Here is a 19,838-nt window from a genome sequence, read left to right as displayed (position 1 = left end):
GGCCGTATATATTTGTAAATGGAAACACTGCAAAGGGTTGTTAGCTCACAGTGCCTGTTATGATCTGCCGTAGCACCAGTGAAATTGGGTGGATTCTTTTGATTTCGTTTGCTCGATTTAAGCTCTCGGACAATAACTGACATGCAGCAAGTTGGCTTCTCTATCTGCCCGTGTCTAATGAAGTTCACCTAAGAATAAATTAAAGAAAACCTGGCAGCTTTTATACCAATATACCCCAAATAATCTGCCGGAACTCCGGCTGTGCACACTGGCTTCCCTGGAACCATTTGTCGATATACCCAACCTGATTTAATTAAACCTCTGACCTGGAGGTTCTGCAGATCTGAAGGGAATTGCGTCCGCGTTCCTATTTACGATGTGTCTTAACCGTCTTTTGTGATATCTCTATTCACCGCATTTAAATTCGGCTTCTAATGTTGCATAAGCAGAACCACATCCAGGTAGGGCCAGTGGTTTCCTGGGTGGTTTGAGCCGATAGAAGCGTCGCCTATCATGGGTCCATCATCTGAGGTCTCTGGTGGGATCTCAACTGAGCTCAGGTATCTCATTGTACTGTTCTTGGCACAGATCTTCCAGATTTTCATGCAAGTTTCTGAAATAATAAAATAATAATATCATTGAATAGTTTGGGTTGGAAGGGACCTTCAAAGGTCACCCAGTGCCAGCCCTGCCGTGGGCAGGGACATCTGCAGCAGCTCAGGTTGAAGTTGGGTTGAGGATGAGGTTGGGTTGGGGAGGGTGAGTTCATAGAATCACAGAAGGGTTTGGGTTGGAAAGGACATTCAAGGCTCCCCCAGTGCCACCCCTGCCATGAGCAGGGACATCTTCAGCAGCTCAGGATGAGGAGGTTGAGGTGGGGTTGAAGTTGGGTCAAGGAGGTTGAAAAGGTTGAGGTTGAGTGTGGGAGGTTGAGTTGAAGAGGCTGAGGTTGGGTTTGTAGCATCTTGGAAGGGTTTTTGTTGAAGGGACCTTCCCAGCACCCCCAGTTCCCCCTCTGCCATGAGCAGGGACATCTTCACCAGCTCAGGCTGAGGAGGTTGAAGTGAGGTTGAAGTTGGGTCCAGGAGGTTGAAGAGGTTGAGGTTGAGTGCGGGAGGTTGGGTTGAGGTTGGATTTGTAGCATCTTGGAAGGGTTTGTGTTGAAGGGACCTTCCCAGCTCCCCCAGTCCCCCTGCCATGAGCAGGGACATCTTCAGCAGCTCAGGGTGCTCAGAGCCCCGTCCAGCCTGGCCTGGGATGTCTCCAGGGATGGTTCAGCCACCTCTCTGGGTGGTCGATGCCCCATCATAGAATCACGGAGTGCTTTGGGGTGGAAGGGACCTTGAAGATCCGTGTGTGTTGAGATGCTTCTGCGCTTCCCTCCTAGAGATGGAAGAACATTTTGAGGGCCATGAGCTACATTTACTTCAGTTTTCATCTCAAATATTTACGTAGCGATATTTGCGTAGAACTCTTGCCTTGTTTCCTGTATTACAGATAGTTCAGCCTTTCTCTTTTTTAACTTGGAGACCTCGAATGACTCCGCAAGTCTTTTATCCCGAGTGCGAACATTAGTCGAGCCGATAAATGTCAGACGCATTCTATTCTCACGAAAATTATAGACAGAAACTTGCTGGGGTTCCAAATGGCTCCGCTATTAACCTTTTTGTGCAGAGGCAGTCGCGATTGTCTCTTCCCACATTCTCCATTAACTTGGGCTTTTCACTAGGCTTCCATTTCTTTTTCTGTTGAAGCCCACCCACACCTGCTTCTGGAGGCTTTTCCTTCCATTATCTCGGTGGGTACGTTGAAATGCCTGGACATTCTTTGTCAGAGCCGGCGTCACTGAGGAGTTTTGCTCTGTTAATGGCTCCTTTCCAGTTTGCTGCTGCCCTAGTGATTAAATCCCGTTTCCCAGCGCGCTCTCAGGAAACGCCGCTCAAGGTGGTGACGGATGTGACCTTCAGCTCGTGATCCCTCGTGTCACCTCGTGTAAAGGGCTCAGGTTCACAACAAGCCCTGAAAACTCCCGAAGATTTGCGTTTTCTTGCAAAAATATCCGTTTATTGCCACAAAATGTGAAGAACGGAGCAATTTGGCCAAGAGGAAGTTTAGCTGCCCGTTAAAAGCAGAGACGGAGTCTTGAAATCTATTTATTGATAGTGCTTAAACAGATACTGTTTTCTGAGGAAATACGGAACACGTGTCAGGCTGTATGACAGGAAACAAGGCGGAACCCAAGGGACGGTAAAATCCATTACAATTATCAAAGGAAAGCTCTAATGATTGTAGGAGCAGTCGAATAAAAACACATCCAAAAATAAGGGAAGAAAAAGGCGATTTTGTTCAGTGACATGAGGTTTTAAACGTTGAGGGTGGGGAAAATGATGGGTATGTTTGTTGTGATCAAGGTTTATATGTTAACATTACTGAGGGTAACGTGCCCTATTGGAAAACCAAACCATGTTCAGCATCCGGTGTTTAATGATCAGGGAGGCTGTAAAGGATGTGCTGAGCTTCATTCTGTTTTGGTTTCTTTTGTTTCAGTTATTATCCCCCAGCAGCTAGAACAAAGCACTCTGGCACTGCCACTTGTGCATGTATTCACAACTAATGGAACCGAGAGACACTTCTGGTGATTAGTGCCTGAGAAAGCGTCATTTTGCAGGCAGATGAGGAACATTTCTGAAGCTTTTCAAGTCGGGCACGTGGACTGCGAAAGGCTCTTCCCCTCCTCCTCCTCCTCGGGAAAGGTTTTGCCAGAGGAAGGTGCAGACGGATTGATTGCTGGAACTGTTGTAGTTTATTAAACTGCCAAATTGTACATTTTTCACAGCCTGACAGCTTGTTCCCTGATGTGTATTTAAGATATCCCTTTAGCTGTGATCCTGAAAGAGCTCTTTTTTATAGATTTTCAGGTGATTCACTTGGATCACAACAACCCCATGGACGCTGCAGCTGGGGAAGAGCGGCTGGAAAAGGCCCTGGGGGTGTTGGTGCCAGCGGCTGAACATGAGCCAGCGTGTGCCCAGGTGGCCAAGAGGCCACCAGCATCCTGGCTGGGACCAGCACTGGTGTGGCCAGCAGGCCCAGGGCAGTGACCGTCCCTGTGCTGGGACCTGGGGAGGACAAACCGCCAATCCTGGGGCAGTTCTGGGCCCCTCACGCCAAGAAAGGCCTTGAGGTGCTGGAGCGAGTGGAGAGAAGGGAACGGAGCTGGTGAGGGGCTGGAGCACAAGTGTGATGGAGCGGCTGAGGGACCTGGGGGTTCAGCTGGAGAACAGGAGCTGAGGGGAGACCTTCTGATCTCTGAACTGCCTGAAAGGAGCTTGGAGCCAGGGGGGTCGGGCTCTGCTCCCCAGGAACAAGCGCCAGGAGCAGAGGAAACGGCCTCAAGTTGCGCCAGGGGAGGTTGAGGTTGGATGTGGGAACAATTTCTTCCCCAAAGGGCTGTGGGGCATTGGAACAGGCTGCCCAGGGCAGTGCTGGAGTCACCAGCCCTGGAGGGCTGGACAGACGGACATGAGGTTCTCAGGACATGGGGCAGTGCTGGGCTGGGTTGTACTTGGACTCCATGACCTTGAGGGGCTTTTCCAGCCAAGGTGACTGGATGCTTCTAAGAGGGGCTGATGCATTTGGGCTGTTTCCGTAAGGCTGTGGTGGGGGATCTGTTGCTCACCACAGGCTGGGCTCAGCAGCAGCGAGCGGCATTGCTCGTTTTCCTCCAGGTTTGGTGATTTTAGGAGAACCAAGGCTGTCACCGAGCCGGTGCCGGGCAGGAGTCGCCTCCTGTCACCCCTCTGCAAAACACCAACATTTATCACAAGAAGATCCCTCCAGTTATTCCATCGATCCACCCATTTAATCCATAAGACTCGAAATTCTAAAAGCCTTAAAATGATGGAGGTTTCAGAATTCTATGCTTATATAAAATACCCACATTATTTTTTTTTTTAAGAGACAAGAATCTAGAGGATTTTGGCCGGATAAAGCAGCAGCAGCTGCGTACAGGTTTTTTTTCTTAGATATTCTAGTTAATATCCCGTTCTCACGCAGAATGTGACTAATGCTGCAGCTCTTGCCATGCATGTTAATTCGCCGTGTTCCTGTGCGCTGTTCCCAAATCCGCTGCTGTTATAAAGGCTCCAGATCCCGCCAGGGACTGGAATTGTTCCCCCGAACGTCTCAGGGCCTGATACTTGATCCAGGGATGTCGATACTTCATTTTGGCCGTGTGGCAGCATGAACGACTTCAGGAATAATCTACTCCAGAAATCACTTTCGCTCATTTTGATTAAATCACATTAGGAACATCCCAGCAATATTTCCCTGGGCAGGCTGCAGAGACTAAGATTTATTGTTTAAGAACCAATATGTGAAGCACCTGTTTGATTTTTGTAGTGATTTCTTGTCATAATTGTATATGCATTAGTAGATAGGGGGGACAGAACCCAGATTTGAGGCGACTGCAGGATTAGGGAAAGCTCTGGAAAAGGACTCAAAATTCTTCCGCTGAAACGCAAGATGTGCAGAACCAGTGAAGCTTCGCTTATTATCTTTATTATTATTGCTATTTTTATTATATGCGTTTAGTTTTAAGTGGGTATAAAAGCTGAAAATAGTTTCAGATGTGAATATATTCGGAGTGTTTTGCGTCTCGTGAGGGCTTTTAAGTCTGACTGTTGCTCTCTTGGGGGTGTGAGAACAGCACAAAACCTTTGGTTTTTCACATCACTTTATCCCCTTGTATGTTCAACCAAGTGTGCGATAATTCTGCTGCATGGAGCGTTAGGGGAATTACCTACAAGAGCCAGAAGAGCTCTACTGATATATTTTTTTCCAAGCGTGTAATGCAGCCGTCCCGTGTTGACGTGTGGAAATGGATCCTCGGGGTCATGCACCCGCTGCGATGGGCAGCGAGATCTCAATCCGCCCAGCACTCCCGGGAGCTGAAATAACAGCGGCAGCACCTGATTGAGCCGTAACTGCCTGGGGGATGTCTGAACTCCAGGAGCCACCTTCATGCCGTACGTTCCTTAGACAAACAGGTTCCATGGGGACTTTGTTTTTCACTTTGAGAGTCTTGCTGCATTGCAGAAGGTGACTACAGGAAAGGAAATGTATTATCGTATTGATAGTACACTTGATTTTTTAGAGTCAACAACCTAATGTAGTTGGTTTTAACTTCAGTCACAATGGTTTGGGTTGGAAGGACCTTCCCAGCTCCCCCAGTGCCACCCCTGCCATGGGCAGGGACATCTGCACCAGCTCGGGTTGAGGTGGGGTTGAAGTTGGGCCAGGGAGGTTGAAGAGGTTGAGTGGGGGAGGTTGAGTTGAAGAGGTTGAGGTTGGGTTTGTAGCATCTCAGAAGGGTTTGGGTTGGAAAGACCTTCAAAGCTCCCCCAGTTCCCCCTGCCATGAGCAGGGACATCTTCACCAGCTCAGGGTGCTCAGAGCCCCGTCCAGCCTGGCCTGGGATGTCTCCAGGGATGGTTCAGCCACCACCTCTCTGGCCAACCTGGGCCAGGCTCTCACCACCCTCAGGGCCAACAGTTTCTCCTGAATCTCCCCTTTTAGTTTAAAACCATCCCCCCTTGTCCTGTCACAACAGGCCCTGCTCAAAAGCCTGTCCCCATCTTTCTTATAATTCCCTTTAAGTACTGCAAGGAGTGCTAGATGGCGCCTTTTTCTTCTCACCTGCCTTGAAATAAAGTTGGGGATTAAGCATGAAAACCACATTAAAATGAAAGGGGGCTGTCAAAGCTCTTGTGCTTATGGTGGTGATGTTGCGGACAGAGCGCTCCTGCTCATGGTCCTGATCAGAGGCTTTGGCTGTAAGTTCGTGTCTGGCCTAAAAATTGGAAAACTCCCCATCCCTGGAGACATCCCAGGCCAGGCTGGACGGGGCTCTGAGCAACCTGAGCTGCTGAAGATGTCCCTGCTCATGGCAGGGGGGCACTGGGGGAGCTGGGGAGGTCCCTTCAACACAAACCTGTCTATGATTCTGTGAACTCGACCTCAAGCTCCTCAACCCAGCTTCATCCTCAAACCAACCTCATCCTGAGCTGCTGAAGATGTCCCTGCTCGTGGCAGGGGTGGCACTGGGTGAGCCTTCAATGTCCCTTCAAGCCCAAACCCTTCTATGATTCTATGAACCCAACCTCAACCTCTTCAACTCAACCTCCCCAACTCAACCTCAACCTCTTAAACCTCTTTGACCCAACTTCAGCCCCACCTCAACCTGAGCTGGTGAAGATGTCCCTGCTCATGGCAGGGGTGGCACTGGGTGACCCTTGGATGTCCTTTCCGACCCAAACCCTTCTGTGATTCTATGAACTCAAGCTCAACCTCCCCAACCCAACGTCATCCTCAACCCAACCTCAACCTGAGCTGGTGCAGATGTCCCTGCCTATGGCAGGGGTGGCACTGGGGGAGCTGGGAAGTTCCCTCCAACCCAAACTATTCCATAATACTCAGGTTCATTGATGCTAGAGTATCGGGAAACACCAATGCAGCAAAGGGTTGTATTTTTCTGATTATTAGGCCATTGTGTTTTGCGGAAGACGCTTTTGAATCATCGGTTCGTTAAAACCAACGCTTAGCGCCTGGTATTTTTTCCAGCAGCAATCTCCGCTGCAGAACTCAAACCCATCGCTGGCGCACGTGACTCAATTCCCCTCACAGCCGTGAAACGCTCGTATCCGAGGATCTCTGCCAGCTCAACGCCCACACTATTCCTGCCCCTCGTCCCGGGCAAACCCTTGGGAAGAACCGCCCGGCGCCGAGTTCCCGGTTCGGGCTGCGCGGAGAACTCATTGTCCGTGGGGCAGGAAGACGAGGCAGCGATTGCTCCTCCGCTCGCAGCCTTTATTTGAATAACAGTAGAGAAAATGCATCCCAGTTTTGATGAGAACACACGCTTTAGCATTTTGCTCCAGCAAACCTGTAATAGCTGCGTCTTTTAACCAGAAATCCTGTGCGGTGCTGTATTTCCCGATAAAAATAATCACAAGTTGAACTCTTTAACACATCAGCAACTCCTCTAATTACAACTTCAGCACCTTCGTTGACCCGCCAGCCTCGTGGCCGGGATTTCACTGGTGATTGTGGGTTCTGTGACCCGTATTTGGAGAGGACGCGAACAACCGTGAGATGGGACCGGAGGGACCGCAGGGCAGGAACAGGCTCCTTTCATTCAGAATTTCATTTTCCTTTTTCATCCCTTTTCTGCTCTGCGGAATCCTGCTGCCCAGTGATACCATCTTGGGAGTTTATTGAAATTCAAGAAAAAAAGAGACAATTTTCCAAACCCGTCTGTGAAATGTTGTGTATCGCTCAGCTGGAGCAGCGTGAGCTTTGCTCGGAGCTTTCCAACAAGGATATTATCTCATTTCAACCTTATAGGTCTTAATTTCCACTGCAGGCCAGAAAACAACTGTCCTGGCCTTAGAATTAGAAACTTTGCGTTTTAACTTGATTTTGAGTTTTGTTTTAGTTTGATTTTTAGTTTAATTTGGGTTTGATTTTCACACAGAATCACAGGATCCCAGAGTGTCAGGGGTGAAGGGCCCTGGAAAGCTCATCCAGTGCAATCCCCCCATGGAGCAGGAACACCCAGATGAGGTTACACAGGAAGGTGTCCAGGCGGGTTGGAATGTCTGCACAGAAGGAGACTCCACAACCCCCTGGGCAGCCTGGGCCAGGCTCTGCCACCCTCACCAGGAACAAGTTTCTTCTCAAATTTAAGTGGAACCACTTGTGTTCCAGTTTGCACCCATTGCCCCTTGTCCTGTCCCTGGTTGTCACCGAGAAGAGCAAGTGAGCAACTTAAATATGAGAAGCAACTTGTTCCTGGTGAGGGTGGCAGAGCCTGGCCCAGGCTGCCCAGGGGGGTTGTGGAGTCTCCTTCTGTGCAGACATTCCAACCCGCCTGGACACCTTCCTGTGTAACCTCATCTGGGTGTTCCTGCTCCCTGGGGGGATTGCGCTGGGTGAGCTTTCCAGGGCCCTTCAACCCCTCACATTCCGGGATCCTGTGATTCTGTGGACACGAGGGGCGATGGCACATGGACGTGGGTGAGGCACTGGTGGCTGCCCACCCGTGGGGATTATCGCTGGTTAAACCGCAGGAGTGCAGGTTAAACGGCTTAAAAATGTCATTAGAGCTCCCTTAAGCCAATTATTGCGCCTGTGTTAATTGTGCGTGGCGGCAATGGCGTTTGGGAAACACGAGACGGTGTTTGCAGTGCCTGAATGCAGAATATCCTGTTGGTTCATTCAAGATTTACGGCGCCGACGTCTCATCTCGCACGGGGTGTCCCCTTGGGCCATCTATAATAAATGCCGTTTATGGTTTATTCATTTTTCATGGGCAGTGTTAGTGTCTGAGCTCTGCGATCGCGTCCGCTTGTCACTCTGGCAACGAGGCCTTGCTTAAAAATCAGCTGCGCCCGCCGCGTTTGGAGCGTCTGCCAGAGGCCGCACGTGTCCGTCTTTGGGTAAATATATACATATATATATATATAATTCTGCATTATGGCAACCAGGACAAGCAAGAGTCATCCTGTTGCTGCTTCAGTGAGATTCTCTGTGTTCCTCCAAAGAACAAACCCCATCCAGCCCCAGGAACCCAAACTGGGTTGTGTTGGGACAGCAGAAACTCATTGAATTTGCTGGCGGGTCCTCCCGTGGGGGGGCAATTAAAGCCGTGCTGTAATGACGGTAATTGGACGGGGAGAAAGGAGAAGGGATAAAGGGGCTGCTGGCAGAACAGGGGGTGCAAAGATAAATCTGCAGTTTCTCTTTAATTGATAGAAGGGATTTATTGACAAGAAGCAAAACTTTTGGGGGTTTTGCTGTGGAAAGGTAAAAATCACAATCATAGAGTAGTTTGCATTTGTTATTTACATATATATATATATATATATATTTATGTGTATTTTTCTCTAAATCAATTTATCCTTCTCCAAATACGGATGAAAGAAGGTTTCTCATTAAATTGTGATGCGTCTTTCCGAGTTCGCCGTGAATTTCCCATCTCAAGTGCCCGGCGTGGGAGCCAACGCAGAGCCCACCTACCAAATAACACATCACCTTAAACCGGCCGAGCGTCCTGCTCCCGGAGCAAGGCGAGTTAGTAATCCCTCATTAGTCTAATTTTAAGGATCTCACTTGTATTTAAACCTTCTTCTTGATCCTTTAATACAGACAAAGAATTCCTAATGGACTTACCTGCGCTTCTGATTTCTATGGTGATTTAATGCTGGATTTATTAATTTCGCCGGAGGTTTTTGCAGCGCTGGGTGAGTCAGAGCTCCCGTTGACTACGCACTGTTGGTAACGGCTCCTTCATAACTGGAAGTAGAGACAACACCTGCATGTTCAGCTTGGCTCCAGGTAGATCTTCTGTTAATATGGGTTGGTGTGGGTCAAACTGAGTCAAACTGAGTGTGGGTTGGTGGGTCAAACTGAGTCAAGCAGGAGATTTCAGCGAGGTGAATCCTCGCTGCCTTTGCGTCCTGGACCGTGAGAGGTATCGATAGGAAATCAACATTTACAATTAAACAATAAATTAAAACAAATTAAAATCCCTATGGACTCAACAGAACGGTGCTGCTGGGTTGTTCTCCAGAGCGATGCAGCCGTCTCAAAAAGAAGCGCGTGAAGCTGATTCTCGAAAGAATTAATTTGCTATCAAAGGTGTATTTTTAATCCCGACAATGAAACTGGAATTCAGACAGATTTGGACGTTGCTAAATGATGAAAACGCTTCAATTAACGGGTGTTAATAGCACTTGATTTCACTGATTAACCTGGAGAAAGTACAAAGGATACAAGGTTGTTTCATTTAAAACTGTTTCCATCCCTCTCAGAACATGTTTATTCTGTACCAACTGGGGTTTGTTTGATTTTTTGCCCCCAATAACTTTGACTTTATGCTTCAAATTTGGATTGTACTCTATTCCAACCTGATCTCCTTTTATGATCAGGTGACCCAGCTGGTGGATGAGGGGAAAGCCGTGGATGTGGTCTATCTGGACTTCAGCAAGGCCTTTGACACTGTCTCCCATAATATACTCTTGCAAAAGCTGGGAGCCCATGGCTTGGACCAGTGCACTCTCTGCTGGGTTAAGAACTGGCTGGAGGGCCGGGCCCAGAGAGTGCTGGTGAATGGGGCTGCATCCAGCTGGCGCCCGGTCACTAGTGGTGTCCCCAGGGGTCAGTGCTGGGTCCAGTCCTGTTTAACATCTTTATTGACGATTTAGATGAGGGGATTGAGACCATCAGCAGCAAATTTGCTGATGACACCAAGTTGGGAGGGAGTGTGGAGCTGCTGGAAGGCAGGAGGGCTCTGCAGAGGGATCTGGATAGACTGGAAAAATGGGCTGATTCCAATGGGATGAAGTTCAATAAGGCCAAATGCCGGGTGCTGCACTTTGGTCACAACAACCCCCTGCAGCGCTCCAGGCTGGGCACAGAGTGGCTGGAGAGCAGTCAGACAGAAAGGGACCTGGGGGTGCTAATGGACAGGAAGCTCAACATGAGCCAACAGTGTGCCCAGGTGGCCAAGAAGGCCAACGGTATCCTGTCCTGTATCCAAACCAGCGTGGTCAGCAGGACAAGGGCAGTGATCCTTCCCCTGTGCTCTGCATTGGGGAGGCCACACCTGGAGTATTGTGTTCAGTTCTGGGCCCCTCAGCTCAGGAAAGAGATTGAAGTGCTGGAGCGGGTCCAGAGAAGAACAACAAGACTGGGGAAGGGACTTGAGCACAAGCCCTATGGGGAGAGGCTGAGGGAGCTGGGGTTGTTTAGTCTGGAGAAGAGGAGGCTTAGAGCTGAGCTCAGCACTCTCTAGAACTACCTGAAGGGCAGTTCTAGCCAGGTGGGGATTGGGCTCTTCTCCCAGGCATCAGCAATAGGACAAGGGGCCATGGGCTTAAACTCTACCAGGGGAAATTGAGGCTGGATATTAGAAAGCAATTCTTTGCAGAGAGAGTGGTCAGGATTGGAATGGCTGCCCAGGGAGGTGCTGGACTCACCGGCCATGGAGGTTTTAAACTGAGATTGGCCATGGCACTTAGTGCCATGATCTAGTCAATGGACTGGAGTTGGACCAAGGGTTGGACTGGATGATCTCTGAGGGCTTTTCCAACCCAGTCCATTCTGTGATTCTTTACAGCTGGGACCCTTGTTTGAGAGCGCGGTGACAAGGGAATGTCATTAGGATTGGTCTACAGAAGGTGAAATGCAATTAATGACCCACGTGGCTAATTCCTCTGATGGAGTATTTTGCCCTTAATGGCAAAACAAAATTCCGCCTGCCAAAAGCGACTCTGTAGGTTGGATTAGAACTTTGCTTCCAGGTTAAAATAACTTGAATTATATTGTAATTTCTGCAGGTTAAGGAGGTGCCGAGTGATGGTTCTATTAGGAGCAGTTAATAGCCAGGGATTTCTGTAGGACACAATAACGGGATGATGAGTCTATAGCATCGATAATGTGGGTTTTGCAAATACCTTTATTTCTGATCGCGGCACTGACCCCTCGGGGCGTCCCAGGAGCCTCGTGGCGTGTTCAGGCACCGAACAACGTCCCTAATGCCAAGAGCTGGTTTTGCTGAGGTTACTGAGAAGAATGGCAGAGCCAGGGAGAAAAATCGTAACTGGGATTCACCTTCAGGGTAAGCACTCGAGGGAATTGCCCAAGGAGATGTCCAGGAGCCATAGATAGGTCTATAAACTCAGTTTAGGTGCTAAACAGAGGTCAGGCCTCATGTCTGGTTGGTTTAACACCCATTAAAGGCAGCAAACGGGTTCAAGAGTCTAAATGTGTCGAGACGGTTCAAATTCAGACCCTGGGAAAGCGGAGAGCTGAAATGCATCCTCTGGGGCCCGCAGTGGTAATCCCCACGTGGTCTGGGAGCGGTTAATCAGGCTTAGGAAAGGCTCTTAAACTGGGCTCCAGGCTTTTGGTGGGGTAAAAACCCAAAGAGCATCTTGCCTGGAAAAAGTGAGCAGCAAAAAAGCAGCGACCTGCCCGGGCTAAGCAAGGACACGGGCATAAACCCACCTAAATTGGGGTAGAATTCAGATAAACATCGGTTTTTAATTACCAAAATTTGAATTAAGGTGTTTATTACTCAATGAGGCATTCCTGTATGTAAATTTATTAGCAAAACCGCAATATTATATGAGCAAATGTGTTTCTTCTCCTCACTCCAGCCGTTGTTGATGCTGCTCTTGGATGTCCTGCGCTCCAGTTGCTTTTTGCCCTGGAAGGACAAACGGACACCTGGAGAAAAGTGGCATTTGTGGTCAGGAATCTTAAATCTCTGATTTGGAGGCTTTTTCTTTTCTATTTGAGATGCTGGAACTTTCTTCCCATGGGAAAGCGGAAAGTCGGGGACACGGCCCATCGTGACGTATCCGAGGGGCTGCCTTGCTGATTACGCCAAGGGCCGCTGATTAAAGCTTTGCTCGTTAACTTCATTTTCCCTCGTTGGCTGATAGCAGAGCCGGGGTGAATCTGCCGTCAGAAACCCCGTCTGCTGCCGCCGTCTCGCGGGGACGGTTCCATGTGTGATTCTGATTTATTCGGCTTTGCTTTATATTGTTTTATATGCAACGCTGCAGGCTGGGGAAGAGCGGCTGGAAAAGGAGCTGGGGGTGTTGGTGCCAGAGGCTGAACATGAGCCAGCGTGTGCCCAGGTGGCCAAGAGGCCACCAGCATCCTGGCTGGGACCAGCACTGGTGTGGCCAGCAGGGCCAGGGCAGTGACCGTCCCTGTGCTGGGACCTGGGGAGGACAAACCGCCAATCCTGGGGGCAGTTCTGGGCCCCTCACGCCAAGAAAGGCCTTGAGGTGCTGGAGCGAGTGGAGAGAAGGGAACGGAGCTGGTGAGGGGCTGGAGCACAAGTGTGATGGAGCGGCTGAGGGACCTGGGGGTTCAGCTGGAGAACAGGAGCTGAGGGGAGACCTTCTGATCTCTGAACTGCCTGAAAGGAGCTTGGAGCCAGGGGGGTCGGGCTCTGCTCCCCAGGAACAAGCGCCAGGAGCAGAGGAAACGGCCTCAAGTTGCGCCAGGGGAGGTTGAGGTTGGATGTGGGAACAATTTCTTCCCCAAAGGGCTGTGGGGCATTGGAACAGGCTGCCCAGGGCAGTGCTGGAGTCACCAGCCCTGGAGGGCTGGACAGACGGACATGAGCTTCTCAGGACATGGGGCAGGGACAGGGGTTGGGTTATGGTTGGACTCAATGATCTTAAAGGTCTTTTCCAACCAAAATGATTCTATGATTCTATATCCACCCATTGACACACAGAGACAGGAACAAATAAGACTTACTAACCTGACAAGGAGGCTTTTCCGTCTCATATCCCCAAGTTCTGGGCTCAATGTTGGATCAGGACGCGGGTTTTTATCACCTTGGGGTCTTTTCCCCGCCCTCACATTTTCCAAGATGTTCCCTCTGAGCTTATCTACTGCGTACGTGTGCATTTTTTCCAAATGTCCAGCTCGCTGGTTCTGGCTGTAGTCACCAGTTCAGCTCCTGGTTAGCGCTGGGGCACTCGGTAAGGCAGCGAGATTCAGACAGCCCAGGAGTCTTTACAAATTGAATTATTTCTTTAATGTAATTGTATTTTTTATGTTACTTTTCATTTCTTAACCTTCTTTTCCCCACCAAACATTGCAGCCTGTAGAAAATGTCCAGACCTCTCCCAAGTTGACATTCCTGATTGTTGTCCAAGTGATACGATGCTGTGGCACCGTTAAATACAGGTTGCGGAAAGCTTTAGAAGTTCTACCAGCGAGGGCTGAATAAACATGGATGAGCTTTAATGTGCCCATTGCTCTTTCGGATCACCTGGCAAAAGGACCTTTTCTATACCATTAATAACACTCTCTTGCTAGAAGATAATTTAGTGAGACCTAATGCAGTGGGAAAGGTGCTGTACGTTGTCCTTACACCTACATGGTTCTTACACCTACGTGGTCCTTACACCTACATGGTTCTTACACCTACATGGTTCTTACACCTACATGGTCCTTACACCTACATGGTTCTTACACCTACGTGGTCCTTACACCTACATGGTCCTTACACCTATGTTGTCCTTACACCTATGTTGTCCTTACACCTATGTGGTCCTTACACCTACATGGTCCTTACACCTACGTGGTCCTTACACCTACATGGTCCTTACACCTACATGGTCCTTACACCTACGTGGTCCTTACACCTACATGGTCCTTACACCTACATGGTTCTTACACCTACGTGGTCCTTACACCTGCATGGTCCTTACACCTACGTGGTCCTTACACCTACGTTGTCCTTACACCTACGTGGTCCTTACACCTACATGGTCCTTACACCTATGTGGTCCTTACACCTACATGGTCCTTACACCTACGTTGTCCTTACACCTACGTGGTCCTTACACCTATGTGGTCCTTACACCTCCTTCCACAAGGGGCTACTGAGCTGTTACTCTGTCCCCAAAATATTGTGAATCCTTGACTTTCTATTCTAATGAACCACTCTCCCGACTGGTCGCTGTGGCTTGACCATCCCACACGGGCGGCTTTTCAAGTAGAAGTAATCTTAGAGTTGGACTTTAAGCCCAGAAAGCAAGCTTAGACTAAAGCTTTCACACTTAATTTACATTTGCGTCTGTGCCAAAATACCGAATTGGACGCTGTGTTTTCATGAAGTCCTTCTCACGGTGGGCACAACTGGAGGTGGTCTGCACCCCTTTTAACTTAAAAAGCCACATTTGTGCACTACAGACGTATTGATTAAATAACCATTAGTGTCAGGCTGCTGAGTGTGTAAGGGATTACAGTAAAAAATGGGTAAGTTGGTCCAGTAAAGCCTTTTGTTCGGCTCTTCAAAGGATCCGCGTTCTGACAGGTCGGCAGCCAGACCTGTGGCTCCACAAATAAACTGCAGGTTGGTCCCGAAACCAGATGAGAGGCCGTGCAGGAAATTAGACGTACATGGAATGACCGGAGTATATGTTATATACTCAAGTATAACACTCTGAGCACCGTGCTTTAAAGAGCAAACCCAAACCTTTTTCATTTGCATAAAACTGCTCTCAGAAGCAAGTAGAAGCACAAGAGATTGTAAGGTACTGCTATTAACTGGTTATTTTATATATATATATATATACAAACACTATATGCAATGGCTGCTGCTATATATATAATATACATAATGGTGGCTGCTAAAGGCTTCATATTTTGGCTGTATCTGAAGCCTATAAAATAATAATCCTATAAAATAATCCCGATGCAGAGGAGCGGTGACGGGACCCTTCCTGCAGATTGCACCCGTATTTTAAATGTAGAGAATGAAAGCGCCAAAGGTGTGTAATGGGGGAGAGGCTGGGGACGAACAAAGTGATTCAGATGGATGAACCATTAAGATAGCAGAAATTACTTGGCCAGTTTGCAAAGAACTGGTCAGTCTGTCTGGGTGAGTGGATCTAATAGGGTATAATAGGATTTGATTCTTGTTGTTATTACTTTATTCCTCTATATTTTTTCCCAGTAGCGTTTTTGCTCGGAGCGGTAAGTTCTGGGTTTGTGCAGGGGATGCGCTGGGTTTGCTGTGGTTTCTCTTGTCTCGAAGGAGTCCCCGGTCAATTAAAGCGGGCGCTAATTGCCGAGGTGTTGCCTTTCTCCCTCTCCCGTCCTGCTTCTCTTCTTGCCTCTTCTCCCAATTTAACTTTCACAGAAAATCCCCGTTCTGAGGGGTTCGGGCCGCTGTTCGAAGCGATGTAAAACCTGCAGTCTGGACTTGACAATACCTGACCCCTTGCAGTACCACCGAATGGAGACGCGGCGCTTCATCACCACCAACTTGTGGCAATGCGGGCTCAGCGTCTTTAGGACCTTTTTCTGTAGGCACCGCTTTTTCTGTAGGTGGATGTAAACTTTAGGATAATTCCCAAATGCCTGCTGTTTGCAAGGGAGTGAAGGTGAAAGGTTAGGTTGTGGTTTGAGTTGAAGGGACTTTCAAAGCTCCCCCAGTCCCCCTGCCATGGGCAGGGACATCTGCGCCAGCTCAGGTTGAGGTTGGGTTGAGGATGAGGTTGGGTTGAGGAGGTTGAGTTCATAGAGTCATAGAAGGGTTTGGGTTGGAAAGGACATTCAAGGCTCATCCAGTCCCACTCTGCCATGGGCAGGGACATCTGCACCAGCTCAGGTTGAGGCTGGGTTGAAGATGAGGTTGGGTTGAGGAGGTTGAGGTTGAGTTCATAGAATCACAGAAGGGTTTGGGTTGGAATGGACATGGAGTGGGGGAGGTTGAGTTGAAGAGGTTGAGGTTGGGTTTGAAGAATCTTGGAAGGGTTTGGGTTGGAAGGGATGTTCAAAGCTCCCCCAGTGCCACCCCTGCCATGAGCAGGGACATCTTCAGCAGCTCAGGGTGCTCAGAGCCCCGTCCAGCCTGGCCTGGGATGTCTCCAGGGATGGTTCAGCCACCACCTCTCTGGGAACCTGGGCCAGGCTCTCACCACCCTCAGGGCAACAATTCCTTCCTCATGTCCAGCCTGAATCTCCCTCCTTTAGTTTAAAACCATCACCCCTTATCCTGTAACAAAAGGCCCCGCTCAAAAGTCTGTCCCATCTTTCTTATGGGCCCCTTTTAGTACAGAAGGGCCGCACTAAGGTCTCCTGGAGCTTCTGTTCTCCATCTGAACAGCCCAGCTCTCTCACCTGTCCCCAGCAGAGCTGTTCCAGCCTCGGGTCATTCCTGTGGCTCCTCTGGCCCCTCTCCAGCAGGTCCATGTGTGTCCTGTGCTGAGGACCCAGAGCTGGACCAGCACTGCAGGGGGTCTCAGCAGAGCGGGGCAGAGGGGCAGGATCCCCCAAACCTGCTGCCCACACCCCACAAACGGTTGGATGGACCCGCTGCCTCTCCAGAGCTGCTGGTACCACACATGGGCTCCGGTCGCTTTTTCCACCGTGAGAAACGCAGGGAACTGGAAACAAAACTGCAAACAAATGTCAGCCCTGGAATTGTTTGGTGCCTCTGTTTCCGAATCGCACTGTTGCCTTCAGAAATGAGTAAATGCCTTTTGTGTTTCATTCATCCCCTCCTCATTAATCTTCTATCTGCTTGTGTTTGTCACCTGTGCACCGGAATGAAACTTGCTGTCGTGACCGCGCTGGTACAACCTCCCTTTCCTTCTCCCACTTTAAAGCAATGTCTTTAAGTATCTGTGTTGGTGATTTGTGGGTCGGTCTGTTGGCGTTCCTGCGGCACACAGCTGCTTCTCCTGGCTTTTTGCCATTCTCCTGCCATGCAGCGGCTGCTGTTCAGCTCCAGAACACTCTGAATTCTCAGAAAGCCACAGGTATTGCTGCCAAGGTGTCAGGAGAGCAGAATATCCAAATCTAACTTCCTTGTGTGGATTAGGAGTTTTGTATTTGCCTTCCCGGAAGAAAAATAACTGTAAAACACATAGTTAATTTTTTAGGGGAGGTGGAGGGATGCTCGACTCTTCAGTGCCAAAACCCATCCTCACCCTGGGGAAACAAAACATTTTGCTCTTATGTTTTTCTGCTATACCTGGGAAGGAGCAATTTTGTGTGTTTTAAAAATGAAAGCGAAACAAGGGGTGACCTGTAAACCCACCGGCTCTGCACCCTTAGGGACCGTCCCCACCTGTCACCTCTTTGCTTGTGGCCTCTTGACACCCTCTCTGCCTCCGGGAAGGTTCCTTGAGTCGCTGCCAACTTGGAAACGCATCCAAAATTTGGTCTTCTCTCCCAACTTCTACAAGTCTGGAAAGGCTCCTCTTGGGTTTTTGGGCTGTAAGGAGAAACGCGACTCGTATTTGGTGCTTTTCCTGCAAGAAGCCGCAAATGGGATCGGATCTGACCAGCGTTCCCCTTGCTCGAAGAGGACGTGGTGTCGTCGTGATGAGAAGCGTAGACGCGGGATGGCCTCTGCGTTGAGTCTCGTCATCTCGCTCGGAGCTTGGCTTTGCCTGCTAAACAAAGAGCTATTGAAAAGCTGGTGCTCCCCGGTGTAACCCCTGGAAGAGCCGCTCTCCCCCACTTCAGCCCTTTCTCATTCAAACCTCAACTCATATGGTCGCTTTCTTGTAATTTGTAACATCAGGATCCATTTTTGGCTCGCAGAAACTTCCCAGCTCTCGCAGACCTTTCCCTTTGTTTTTTATTTGACCGAGAGGCTTCTGCGCGATCGGGCTCATAGGAGTTGGCAAATATTGGCCTGTGGGCAAAGGTGTGTGGAGAGGACGCCTCCTTCCCGTCAAGGACCCTCCCGGTTTACACCATGTGCATATTTTGTTCTTCAAGGCGCAGTTCTTAATTCTGACAATGAAAAAATACTTTATTTAAGCTATTCCTGGAATATCTCTTGTGTTTCCTTTATTCTAGAAAGGGGACACATCCAGGCTGGATGGCCGGTGTGACCACGCTACCAGTGGCCTTTTGCCCCAAAGATGATGGAGAAACATCTCGGGCTGTTCCTCAGGGACAGGTGCTTGTCCCTGGCTGCTCCACCCGGCTCGTCTTTAATCCCAGTACCAGAGAGATGATATCTTGGAATTATTTATAGCAGGGGTGATGCTGTAATTCAAGAACAGCAGGAATTCACAGAATCCCAGAATGTCAGGGACTGGAAGAGACCTGGAAAGCTCATCCAGTGCAATCCCCCCATGGAGCAGGAACACCCAGATGAGGTTACACAGGAAGGTGTCCAGGGGGTTGGAATGTCTGCACAGAAGGAGACTCCACAACCCCCTGGGCAGCCTGGGCCAGGCTCTGCCACCCTCACCCTCAACAAGTTTCTTCTCAAATTCAAGTGGAACCTCCTGTGTTCCAGTTTGCACCCATTGCCCCTTGTCCTGTCACTGGTTGTCACCAGAAGAGCCTGGCTCCATCCTCCTGACACTCCCCCTTTCCATATTGATCCCCATGAATGAGTCCCCCCTCAGTCTCCTCTTGTCCAGCTCCAGAGCCCCAGCTCCCTCAGCCTTTCCTCACACGGGAGATGCTCCACTCCCTCCAGCATCTTGGTGGCTGCGCTGGACTCTCTGCAGCAGTTCCCTGTCCTGCTGGAACTGAGGGGCCACAGCTGGACACAATATTCCAGGTGTGGTCTCCCCAGGGCAGAGCAGAGGGGCAGGAGAACCTCTCTGACCTACTGACCACCCCCTTCTAACCCACCCCAGGTACCATTGGCTTCCTGGCCACAAGGGCCCAGTGCTGGCTCATGGTCACCCTGCTGTCCCCAGGACCCCCAGGTCCCTTTCCCCTACGCTGCTCTCTAATAGCTCATTCCCCAACTTACACTGGAACCTGGGGCTCATACAGTGCTGCCTTGTCTTCCGCTTGATACCCACAGTTGGCCTGAACCTCATCGTGGTTTCGGATGCAGAAACCCCTCGAGTGTTTGAAGCTTCGTGGGAAAATCAATTTAGAAAGCAAAATAAAAATTCCTCTGATGATAAAATCTAGAAGCAGGTACTGTGAACAGCCTGATTTTGATGTTCGAGCGCCATCAGCAACGCTTCTCAACACTCCTTATTTAAAAAGGAACAGAGAAAATGAGAGCATAAATTAATTTACTGTGTGTTGTATAGCCTGAGAGCCATCAATGCGCTCGTCTGATTTGGCACGGAGCAGCAGACAGTCTTCTCATTCCAGGGTGCTCTGAAACCACGTTTCACCCGAGCAAACTCGTCCCCCTGGTGTCACCGTCCATCGGTGTCACCCACGTTCTCCAGGGGCTGAGCCGGAGCTCCCGCCTGGGCTGGACAGTCACGGTTTCACCGCATTAAATTAACACCTGCCCTGGT

The 19,838-nt window shown here is 49.5% G+C and overlaps 1 protein-coding gene across 1 annotated transcript in view; it reads left to right on the top strand.

Moving 5' to 3' along the window:
• Positions 1–19,838, top strand: part of AHCYL2 (adenosylhomocysteinase like 2) — a 101,219-nt gene that overhangs the window by 31,458 nt on the left and 49,923 nt on the right. The gene's annotated exons all lie outside the window — the stretch shown is intronic.

The sequence above is a fragment of the Columba livia genome, chromosome 1 (genome assembly GCF_036013475.1).
Source record: "Columba livia isolate bColLiv1 breed racing homer chromosome 1, bColLiv1.pat.W.v2, whole genome shotgun sequence".
Lineage (NCBI taxonomy): Eukaryota > Metazoa > Chordata > Aves > Columbiformes > Columbidae > Columba > Columba livia.
Note: the sequence above shows the minus strand (reverse complement) of the source record. Positions and strands in the feature narration are given on the sequence as shown.